The sequence below is a fragment of the Oryctolagus cuniculus genome, chromosome 10 (assembly GCF_964237555.1).
Source record: "Oryctolagus cuniculus chromosome 10, mOryCun1.1, whole genome shotgun sequence".
NCBI lineage: Eukaryota > Metazoa > Chordata > Mammalia > Lagomorpha > Leporidae > Oryctolagus > Oryctolagus cuniculus.
Window position 1 is genome coordinate 74,467,339 of NC_091441.1, and position 12,605 is coordinate 74,479,943.

A 12,605-nucleotide genomic window follows, 5' to 3' on the forward strand; every position below is an offset into this window, starting at 1 on the left:
CTAATCTAAAGCTTTCAGTTCGTACGTCAAATCACTTACTTTTCACATCTGCTGTAATTTTCTTTGTTTTCCCCCAGCAGAGGGTGCACAATATTAAACCTTGGAACTACTGCATAAGCTTCTATTAAAATCATGGTGATTTATAAATTCGAAGGGGAAACTTCCTTAATTGTTCATAGAGTCTGATTTGATTATGAAGAAGAGGGCTAATTAAATCACATTGCCTTTCTGAAGAGAGGGTTATGTTGATGAAGAATCATCCAAGAGACAACTTGACTAAGGGAGATTTGCAAACCCAGGGTCATAATAAAGACAACCAAGCCATGGAAGAATCTAACCTTAAATTTATTAAGCATAGCACAGCAATGTTTGATGTCTATAAATGCATATAATTTATATTTAAAATGCAGTAAAAAGCCCAATAAGCATCAGTTTAAGAGATCAAATATGATTTAAAGTGAAATCATCCTGGGACATGTTGACAGAGATGGCAAATAAATCCTGGGACTACAATGGCTAAATGAAGGTACCCAATTCCATGATGGTGACTACATATCTTCTTTATAACCTGATACGGCAGGTTGAACTGTTGGTCACAATTCTTCATCCCTGCCTGTATGGGTGTCTTTTGCCCCAAGATTTTCTGGGGAGAGGCAGGGTCTTCTCATAAGCTCTGTGTGTTCTTATCCACTCTACTGATTTAAATCCACAATAGCAAAGGCAAAAATGTAGATTTCATTAACAATTATAGTCTAAACCACTGGAACACAAACACTAGGTACAAACATTTCTAGTACAGACACAGAGTTTTGAAAGATGGCTGGCTTTTCAACAAATATGAATCCTGGATCTACTCTCTGCATAGAATTCTCTGCCAGGCTCGTAAAAAATTTATATACAAATAAAACACAGTTCCTGTCCTGCAGATAACTGTAACATACATACATACAATGGAATGCTACTCAGGCATAAAAATTAATGAAATCTTGTCTTTCACAGCAAATTGGATACAAATGGAGACCATTATGCTTAGTGAAATGAGCCAGTCCCAAGAAGACAAATATCATGTTTTCTCTGGTTTGTGGTAAATAATATATAAAGTACAAAGAAAAGTAATATATATGAGTGCAGTGGACATCTTGAGATTTGATTATTGTTTATAGCAGCCCTTGTCTACACTCCTGAGGAACAGAGGTCTTACTTCTTATTGCTGAATTCTTGGTTTAGTGGAGAATTAAACTTTTATTACAAAGTAAACTGAAAGTATGCCATCCCCAAAATTAAAAGAAAAATAAGAAAGGAAGGAAGAGGGAAGGCAGGATCTAGGGAGGGAGGGTGGGACACGCCATTATGTTCTTACGTCTGTGTACGTGCAATATGTGAAGTCTGTGCTCTTTTTTAAATGTAAATAAGAATCGTGATACTATTTGGAAGAATTAAACAAGCACAACATGAAAAATATAAATATCCCATAGGTATCCACAGATCAAAAGGTTATTGTCAATAGTGGTAGATAAGTCATACACAGCACCGGCTCTAATTCAAGGCATACAATATTGAATAGGAACTTGCTAATAGAGTTCAGAGGAAGGAGGCATTTGGACAGTTCAATAAAAAGAGGTATGATTTTTAAAGGGCTTGGAGTAGAGGGCTTGAGACTGCTTCCATTTTATGAGGTTTTAAGGATATTTAAAAAATTTAATGCCAAAAGTCAGTAAATATAAATATTGTGATCTGTTTTAATGTTTTATTGTACCAAACCACTAATGACGTAAATTCACAAAAGCAACTTCACAAACTTATTTGGCGATCATATTTAAATGTTAATTCAAGATATTTGATGAATGTGAGACAAGAATTAAATAGCCCAGTCTTTCCTGGGTATGGTGCTCATCTGAGAGATGATTTGGAACCTGTCTAGCAGAGTAAGGAAAGGGTAGGAAAGGCCTTGTGTGGGCAGGAATTTAGATTATGAAATTGTATTAAATGATTTTTGGAAACTGTTCCTTTCAGGTAGGTCTTGTTGGTTGCACTAGTGTATGCAGTGCTAGTGTGTGATATTAATTAAAATAAGAAGGCTAAAAATCATAGATGCATGCATTCAAAGGCAAGCAGTGTTCAGATGGAACTTAGATTGCTGTGCCTCTGGTGAGGGTGCAACCGATAGGCAACAAAAACAAGCCCAAATCCCAAGCTAAACAAGCAGGATGTGTGTTCGTTCTTTTCTCAGGTAAATTGCATGAAATGTAGGAGTAAAATACCAAATCACTGCTAAATGAACAAACTGCTCCCTGCTGGGTCAACAAAAAGCAATCACTCAAAAGTGGGCAAAAAATGAGGATATTTCCTTGAGAATATTTCCACATATTTAATTTGCTCTGGATGAGGAGTTGGCTACTGGTTGCTCTCATTCTTGATTTCAAGAACAAGACAACATCAACATCATAATTATTATCCTATAAAGACTCATACTGATTGAGGGATCATTGTGTCCTAGACACTATTCTGGATATCCACATGCATTAATGTATATACTCCTCACAGCAGTTATGTGAGTGGTTACCATTTTTATCCACCTTATAAAGCTAAAGAGCCCGAGACACAAATGGTTAAGGACCAGAGGTCTGGCTCAAATGCCTGGATCTTAGTTACTAGGATCTACAGGGATCTATTGCTACAAAACTAAAACCATTAGGTACCAGAGAGACTCTCTGGCATAGAAATTAAGGATTTTTTTCTCTTAAAATTTCTGGACTCTCTGGCATAGAAATTAAGGATTTTTTTCTCTTAAAATTCCTGGATTATGGCAGTCTTGGACCAGAGTTTAAGGAGCAAGAGTATATAAGATGTCAAACAATGCCTAAAATGCTCTTTCAGGTCTTCCCTGAGGGTACCACTGTGTGAAACAGGCATGGACTGGACCCTAAGAATCCTTCTAAGCCGAGAATTTGTCTGCATACTATTTTCTATGGGGTATCTGCTGCTTACCAGAGCTATATCTTCAAGGAGTGATGAGTTTCATTGAGTAAGTCGATGAGGTATATAAGAAGATTCCTAATAGACCATGGCACTCCAGTGAATGTATGAGGGGCATAATTCAAATGGGACATCTCAGGGGTTCTAACAGCTCTCTCACCACCTGGGCTTTGTGATATTCACTATATGACTAAACACATATTGAATGACTGATTAAGGTTTTCAGAAGGGCACAGTCCCTAACACTCTGACACCAGTTTTAAGCCTTAATCTAGAAGCCCAGTCTCTCCAGAAACAAATATCTTTAAGAATGAGACTTGATTTCAAGCATAGGCTTTGGAGTAACAATTGGTAGAAAGATTTCCTGAGAAGTTTAAGTTGTGAACTGCAGTCTCTCAGGAAAAGGCATTCCTAGTCCCCAAAAATCCATGACTTTCAATTAAGCAAGAATCTCCATATCCATGTCTTGTGTGCATGGTTAGTAAAACCTGGGAGGCCATGATAACAGGTTGTTTGAGGTGAAAAGATAAGAGCAGAAACGTAGGCTGCAGCTGCTGTTTGATGCCTATTTTTGGGCTATAAGCCTTTATGCTTCCTGCTAGCATCACTGTCTATGTGGTTTGGCTGGAGCTGATTCCATAACTAATTTCAATCATGGGAACTTTTACTCAAGGTTGTCAATCATAGCATCATCTCCCTCCAATTGGCTCATGGATAAGCAGGTCACCCATGCTAGGCCACAGAGTACACTGAGACATCCTTCTGGAAACTTCCTTTGGAACAGCTGGAGTTAAGAGCAGTCTCCTGTTTGACGGACATGCAGCTGAAAGGATGAAAGAGGTCACCAAACATAGGGGATATGTTTGAAAATGAATTCAATGTAAAGGATACAAGAGGCAAAGAAGAGACACTGAGTTCTGATGAGGTGATTTAACGCTCTGGATGCAGCTGTGCCTGAGCTAATGTCAGCCTGGGGTTTTTCATTTGCATGAACAAATGCATTTTTGGTTTTGTTGGGGCATCTATTGTTTGGAATATAAAGCTTTCTCCCCTGGAGTCCTAATGAGTAGGAGCAGGATGTAAAGTTGAGGACTCTATTTAATTTAGAAGGTAGTTGCAAGTTTTGTAAATTGAAAGGGTGGGATGGGGTGTGGAAGAGGTGACAGGCTGTGAAACGAATTTTCTATAAGTCAACTATAATTTACTTTAAAAAAGAAAAAGGGACAGATGGTGGATAATAAGAGTGTTAAATGAGTAAGGAAATTCCCTCTGGACTTTCTTAGCATTTGCATAAAAATACTTTAGGGTGAACATTTTGTGCAATGCTTAGGATGCTACTTGGAATGCACAGGTCCCATATTGGAGTGCTTGGATTCAAGTCCCAGCTCCACTTCTAATTCCAGCTTCCTGCTAATGTGCACTCTAGGAGGTGACAGATAATGCCTCATGGACTGAGGTCCCTGCCACCCATGTGGGAGACCCTGAACAAGTTCTGGGCTTCCGGCTTCGGTCTGTCCCAGTTCCTCATATTGTGGACATTTGGGGAGAAAAGCAGCAGATAGTGGATCTCTCTCTGTCTCTGTTTCTGTCTGCATTTCAAATAAACAAAAATGAATAAATGAATAAAAATTATTTAAAAATCAAATAAAATACTCAGAGGTCCTCAGAGTCACTTTTATAGCTTGATCACTCAGATGGATGGAGGCTGTAAAGAGGCACAGTATGTCATACAACTAGGGGTGTTCTGTTTGTAGTACATATCTATAAAACAATTTTAATTGCCTGGGTTTCAGAATAGAGAGCTGATCACATTTAAGCCAGATTCGGGAAGACAAGAGTGCTTTCCAAATATCTAATCTACAAAACATTGCAACAGATGCAGGAGGTTGGAGGCTTTGACAATTCTATTTAGCAAGCAGTAAAGGGAGAAATAGGGAAGGAGAAACCCATTTCCCCGCTCTCCCAGATTTAATGTCCAGAACACTTCCTGACTCACTGTAGCCCATATGCCTCTACCCACTTTATGTTGTAAGCCCAAATATTTTATTCTCAAATTGAAGGTAGTCGAACCAAATGGTTTTCCAGTTTCCAGGATGAGATACTCTGCCACAAGCCAGAAACCATTTAAAAAATCACCTACTACTTTCCCATGAGTCCTATCAGCAAGCAGATGTGCTACACAGAGAAAATGCATGTATCTCATTGCTGTCTGTGGCATATCCACAGCTATCCAAGTAGGAGGAAACATATTATATGGGAAATTTATATTTAAAATCTCTATTTTAACTGGGGAAATAAGTGATACAGGAAGCATAATAGAAACATCTTTAAATAGAAATAATGTTCACGTACTACTACTCTTAGCCTGCATTTTATAGACAAACTTTCTTCGATTTGCTTATGGAAGTGGGTTTTGTTTCTGCATTGATGGGTCTCAGTCAATGATGAGATTGCCTATGACTATTCATTACCTGTTACAGCTAAATCTCTGGTGAGATGTGAATATTTATGAAGGCTGTTCCCTTTTTGATTGGCTCTGATCCTGGTCGCCTTATTAAGAATAAAGTTTACGCTAGATTTGCACTCTTGGTAAACAGGGCAGCATACCAACTACAGGGTAGAGTTGGCACGTTTTCAGCAAAAGCAGCACCTGGGAGTATTAAAACTTGGAAGAGAATATGTAGCCCCCAGGCTCTTTTCTTGTAACGTATGCCAGTTTTGAGATCCTGCCATTCCTTGCTCAAAGTTAATGATGTAAATTTTAAAAACAAGAACTCTCTAAAAAGGAGTGGTGGGGAAAGTAGATCAACATTGGGAAAGAGGCAGATTTACCCTCAAAGGATCCATCACCGACTAGCAAAGCCATATGTCTAAGAACTCGTATCACTCTTTAAATACGTGATACAAAAATAATTCCTTAAAAGACACCAAAATAAACATTAATTTTTAAAAACAAGTAAATGTATATAAATATGTTCAGAAGAAGGGGTGTGGCTGCTTATGAAATTGTTCTATAGTAAATGTTAATGGTACACAGATAGATTTGATACATGAAGAATATAGACTAAGAGTAGTTCTCAATAGCAAATTTACAACATGAATCGAAGAAAGGACACTGGCGAAGGAAATTTTCACAATATACTCAGGGACACTATGCTTACCCATTTCATGTAGTAAAATACAAGTCTTCTTTGAATCAATATTTTGTTAGAATGGTTAAAAAGGGGAAAAATTGAAAATATGATTCAAGTAATCTATTTAGTTTATATGTATATAGCCATCATCCCAAATTTACACATATATTCCAAACATTATATGTTAGTGGGAAAGCAGAATTGATTTTGAAAAGCACAGTGTGATGATGGCTGTGTCTAGCAATTTCATAGTGGTGTGGGTCAGTCCCATAGTCCTACATGCTCAGAAGAGCTCCTCATTGAGTTTGTTATGCAGTAACTGCCTTGAAATTCTGAATACTTTTATCTTTGAACTCATGTTTGGTAAGTGAAATTCAACTGGGCAATGGGGTACGTGTTTGAGTGGAGGGTATGCTTCAAAATGTTTAAGAAACTGGGATTAAAAGATAAAATTTGTTTTGGGGTCCAGAAGTTTGAAATCCATGCATAGGAGGGTCTGCAAAAGTTAACGGAGAGTGTGTATTATGAAAAAGAACATTACACATGGGTTTAAAATTCTTTTGCTTTAAAATAAACAACTTTTGATTCTACTTTTCCACAAAACTTCTAAAGTGCCCTTGCATGCACAATCCATGCCTGCATTCCTTCTCACACCATTCACAGACAACATTTTTGGGAGGCTCATGTGCACAGATTTTTCATGCTATGGCCTTATATGTGGGGGAGGTCCAGTAAAGCCCCTATTGAGTTCAAAGTAAGCTGGTTATGTCTAAAAATGAGTAAACACAATGCCAACAGCCTTCAGAGCCATAATTTCCACTGGAATGAGAGTTTTGCTTCAATCGTAGAAAGACCAATGGGCCAAGGAGCCCTATTATGTCTGGTCTTATGTGGCAAGCTCGCTTGTAATAGTCAATCACTGATGTGCAAATTATAACATAGAAGGACAGGGAAAGATAGAACAACCCTTAGGTCCTTTTCCTCTTGGTCATTTATTTTATTCAACGGTAAGACAAAAGCAGATCACATTTATAGAATGTGTGCAAATCAGATTAAATAAGGTCTGTGTTAACTTTGTCCGATGTTTCTATGCTCTGGTGAGACAAAATAGAGTATTTCTAACCATTCTAACCACTCGTGGAAAATGCCTGTTATAACCCACATAATACCCATGGTGTGTCTGCCTAGACCACCTCATTAACAGGTTACTCAATGATTCTCAAGGTAGCACACTCTATCTTTACCATCACATTAGTAAGTCTTTATACACTAAGACAAATGCATCTGTTCAGTGCATTTTCCATGAGCTTTTTGAAGTTCCCTTGCATGTATGCATGCAGAAACTATAAAGTACAAATTTTATAATTCTGCTATTTCTATATGAGTTACATATTCTTATATTTAAAATGTCACTTGCAACTGACATTGCACAACATAAGATGCACAGTAAATTTCAAGCTAGCGATATGTTTAATTCTTGTTTACTTAGGATGATACTAAAAAGAAAATAAAAACATCATGACAATTCAAGAGATAGAGTCCATGGAAGAAAATTTTAAAACTTTTTCTTCAAACTTTCTTCTTAGTTTTTGGACAAGCTGTCCTACATTTTCATTTCTCACTGGACACCATAAATTATGTAATCATCCATTATCCATGTATAAAATTATTTAGCTATCATAGACAGAGATCTTTCCTCTGTAAATACTTGAGTAACACTGTCTTAATCCTCCACTTTCACTTTATTGTGTGTATTTCTTCCCTGCCCCAGAGATCCTGAAGATTATAAAGCCAGAAATAACTCCAAAGAAATTGCCTTATGATCATAACTTATTATTAATCAAAATACTAGAAATGTTTATTTCAAGGAATTAGCCATCTTTATTAACAAAAGGTAGTAGCCATCCCTCCCTTGCTCCATCAGTGGTGTTTCTGTCCCTGTGACTCATTAATCCTTACTTTTAATATATCTCTATTTGTGTTTTAAACCATCAACTAATGTGTCTTGGTATGTCTCATGTTGCATCTCATAGTTGAATATCTGCATGGATGTTTGTAGTTTCTGTGGTCTTAGGTGTCAGACATGTAGCAATCACATTTATGGGTTACAGTTTATAAATCTCTAGACCAGCTTAGAGGGTCTGTCCATGTGCATTCCATAGCTTGAATATCATTTTATTAGTTGGAGTCACACATGCAGTTCTGGCATGGTTGGCTGGGAGCAGGGCTGCTGACCTACACTTTAACAATCAGTTAATTTTTGCCAATGGCCAATTCATGTCTATACTTTTAATCCTAGTGTTGGAGAGCACTGTCATAATAGTTTGAAGATGCTCAAGAGTCACCTGAAGTCTGTTCCAATTTCGTCTTTAAAATAGCTCATGGTTTAGTATCTTTTTGTAATTATTGAAGAAATAATGGGAGAGACTGTTCTTTGAGAGCCACTATTTTGGAGAAATGCTTCAAGAAAAACAAGTCATCTGTTTTTCATGGTTTTCAACTTTAGATTTTTTAAAATAAATGTTTATTTTCTCATGTAGTTGAAATGCAAAGCGAGAGAGAGAGAGAGCGAGAGATATCTTTCATCTGCTAGTTCACTCTCCAAATGCCTGCAACAGCCAGGGCTGGATCAGGTCAAAATCAGGAGCCCAGACTCCACTTGGGTCCCCCAGGTGAGTGGCAGGGAGCTAAATACTGGAGCAGGTGCATTAGGGGAAAGCTGGATTGGAAGCAGAATATTCAAAACTCAAACATGCACTCCAATATGGGATGTAGGCATACCAACCTACAGCTTAACCTGAGTGCCACAATGCCTGCCTAAAAATGTTTTGATTACACTGATTGTACCCTGTAGCAATTGGACTTGATGTGACTCACACAGTATTTTACGAACCAAGGTAGAAATTGTGTAAGCAAGTAAATGCTTGGAATAACAAGTGGCAAAGTCTAATCCCTAAAACTATAATGACTGAAAGAAATGTTTCATCAAAATAAGTGCTTTGAATTTTTCTGCCTGCCTTAATGACAGTGGTGGGACAGGAGTGAGGTATGGGAAGAGGCAAAATATTTATTCTGGCATATTCCATGAAAATGGCTATTAATTCAGCATCTGTCCACCAATTCAACTAGACAGCTAAATAAGGAGAGAGGAGGAATCACACTGCAAGTGATTCTAGTCCTTGAATTTAGAAGTGCTGTAGCACTTTCCTATAACGGGGTGGTTTAAACAACAGAAATTTGTTTGGGAGGCCAGATGTCCACAATCAAGGTACCAGCATGGTTGGTTTCTTTCTGGTGGTTCAGCTTCTGTAGTTCCTGGAGATCTGTGATATGTCTTGGCTTGCAGGTGCACAAGGCCCAGTCTGCCTCTGTAGTCATGTGGCCGTCTATCCTCTGTGTCTCCTTTTGTTATATACATGTGCCCACATTTCGATCTTTTTATGAGGATGACGATCATTAGATCAGGACTTGCCTTAATACAGTAAGTTCTTATTTTAATTGAATAATTACATCTACAAAGACTTTATTTCCAAATAAAGTCACATTCACAGGTACTTCGGGTTGGAACTTAAATACACCTTTTAGAGGACATACTTCAACACACATCAAGTGCTTCTCAAATTCAGGTGCACATTGGAGTCCCAAGGACAGTTGTAAAATCCAGATGTCTGGGCACTGCCCCTAGAGAGTCTAAACTAATCAGAATGAGGAAAAGCCAGAGCATCTGGGATTTTAAAGTCCCTGCAAGTCATTCTAACGAGCAACAAAAACTGAGAACCACTATGCTAAAAGAGTCTGTTTCCTGGGTTTTGCAAAAAGATATTTTTAGCATAATGAATTGTGTGCTCCATTAAGAAAAATTCTCTTACCTTTCAGTGTTTTGAGAAAAAAAAAATTCAGAAACCAGTGATCTAAATGCATAGCAGGTAGGCAAAAGGAATTGTGGAAAAAGGCACGGGAGGTGTGCTCATTCAATGATTACATTCATGGTGGTTATGTGTTGGCTCATGTCTGAGGCCCAAAGGTGGCCATTAGAACCTCAGCAATGGGCTGCTCTTCCACCAGCCACTGAGGGAAGTGAAGGACTCATCGTTCTTGGGTGAGTTGTAAGTAAGCATGGAGATGACGACTCTGCTGTTAGCAAACAATGAAAATGGATCTTTTTGTTTTTATAGCTTAAATGACCAGGGTGAAAAGTTGCACAATTACAGCAGGATTGATTATTTTGTGCTATTTTATACTTTTGGTTGCTCATATTAAGGCTGCATTAAATTATTAAAGAGAAAGTATTTCAACAGAAGTAACCTGGCTGAAATGTAAACTATTCCTGTTGTCCCTTCTTCCGGAGCCCAAAAAGTCCATTCGATACAGATGCTTAGAAATGTTCCCAAAATGTTATTTGTTATGCAACTTGATAGGGTCATGAGGATCTGAAGTAAGCAACTGAAATCAACACATAGGAAATTTCCTATCTAACAGTCCTTTTCCTGAACTTAATTTATATCAATACTGTGAACTGAATGTGTCTTCCATGATTCAAAGTGTGAAATCCTATCCTGGGTGGTGGTATAAGGAGGTTGGTCTGTTAAGAGGTCATCTGGTCATGAGCAGGCTTAGTGATTTTGTAGGAACAGAACAGAGAGCCTGCTTTCTCTCTTTCAGCTCTTTGACGAGTGAGGATTCAATAGGAAGACAGCTCGTTGTAAACCAGGAAGAGGGCCTTTGGCAGAAGCAGACTGTGATGGCACTCTGATATTGGACTTCCAATCTTTAGAACAGCAAGAAACAGCCTTTGCTGTCTAAGCTACTTAAGTTTCTGGTGCTAATGATGACCATCATCGTTCTCACTCTGCACACAGGCATCCATTGATACCAGCATGGCACTGGTTCCAGGATCACCTCCACCAACCCAAATCTGAGAATGCCCACATCCCCTGTGCAGAATGGCATAGTATTTACATATAACCTATGCACATCCTGATGTATATTTTGCATCACCTCTAGATTATTTATAATACTAGATACAACGTGAAAACCATGTAAATAGGTGTTACAGTGCACTGTTTAGGAAATAATGACAAGATAAAGTCTGTACATTCTCAATACATTTGCAAATTTTTTCCACATGTTTTTGACTTGCAGTTAGTTGAATCTGTGAATATAACAGCTGAAGTTGGAGGACCAACTATAATTCATGTAAGATATTTTTTAAAGCTAGCAAAGAACCCAATTTTTGTTTTTATCTGGAACTACTTGGTGAATTTTCTTTTCCTTAAGTTTATAAAAAAGCCTTCGTGTCAACATATTAACTAAGATATTTTAGATAAAATATTTTAGAGATAGAGTACATTTACTTGTGTCCAAAAATCAGCATCAAAATAACAGTATGAGCAGGAATAAAATACAAATATGCAAGGAATGTTTTGTACATTTTAGCATATAAAATATCTTTTTTTTTTTTTGACAGGCAGAGTGGACAGTGAGAGAGAGACAGAGAGAAAGGTCTTCCTTTTTGCCGTTGGTTCACCCTCCAATGGCCGCCGCGGCTGGCGCGCTGCGGCCGGCGCACCACGCTGATCCAATGGCAGGAGCCAGGTACTTATCCTGGTCTCCCATGGGGTGCAGGGCCCAAGCACTTGGGCCATCCTCCACTGCACTCTCTGGCCACAGCAGAGAGCTGGCCTGGAAGAGGGGCAACCGGGACAGAATCTTCGTCCCATTCCAAGACAGGTTGGCATTCTTGAGGAGAACATTTTGGGTAGATTGATAAAATAGATACTTACTGAAACAGATACTCATGAAATCCACATTTAAAAATTGATTTAGGTAAATTGTTACTTTGTGCAAAATCCCCTATTTTCAATGAAGTGATACATGTATGTACATAATAATAACCTCTTCTTTAAAACATAATACTTAAATGGGAAAGCCAGTATTATTTCTACCAATATTTGGGGGAAAAAGAACATAAATAGAATTATTCAATCCGAAACAGATTCCTGGGTATAGGCACAAACATTAGGGTGAAAGTCTCTATATAGAACCAACTGTCAATTCGTGAGCTGTAAAGTTGAAAGTAGCCTCATTTCTTCCTTTAACCTTATCAAACCATTGCCATTTCAAATATCCATGAAATCTACCTTCAAAAACGAATTAAGAGGGCATTTGGAGGAGTGGTTAAGACACCATTTGGGACACTCACAACTTAAATAGGAGCACCTGGGTTTGAGTCCTGGCTCTGCAGCAGGTGATGGCTCAAGTATTTAGGTCCCTGCCACCCTTGTGAGAAACCCATATTGAGTTCCCAGCTTCAGCTTGATCCACCCTGGGCGGTTGCAGGTGCTTGTGGAGTAAACCAAAAGATGGGGGATTCTCTGTTCTTCTGCCTTTCAAATAAAGTTCATTTAAAAAAGAAAACTAATTGAGTGGAGCAGGTGTGATCAGGCCGCAAAGAAAAGAGGACAGGCCTCCGGGCTTGGTGGTTCCTGTCTCAGC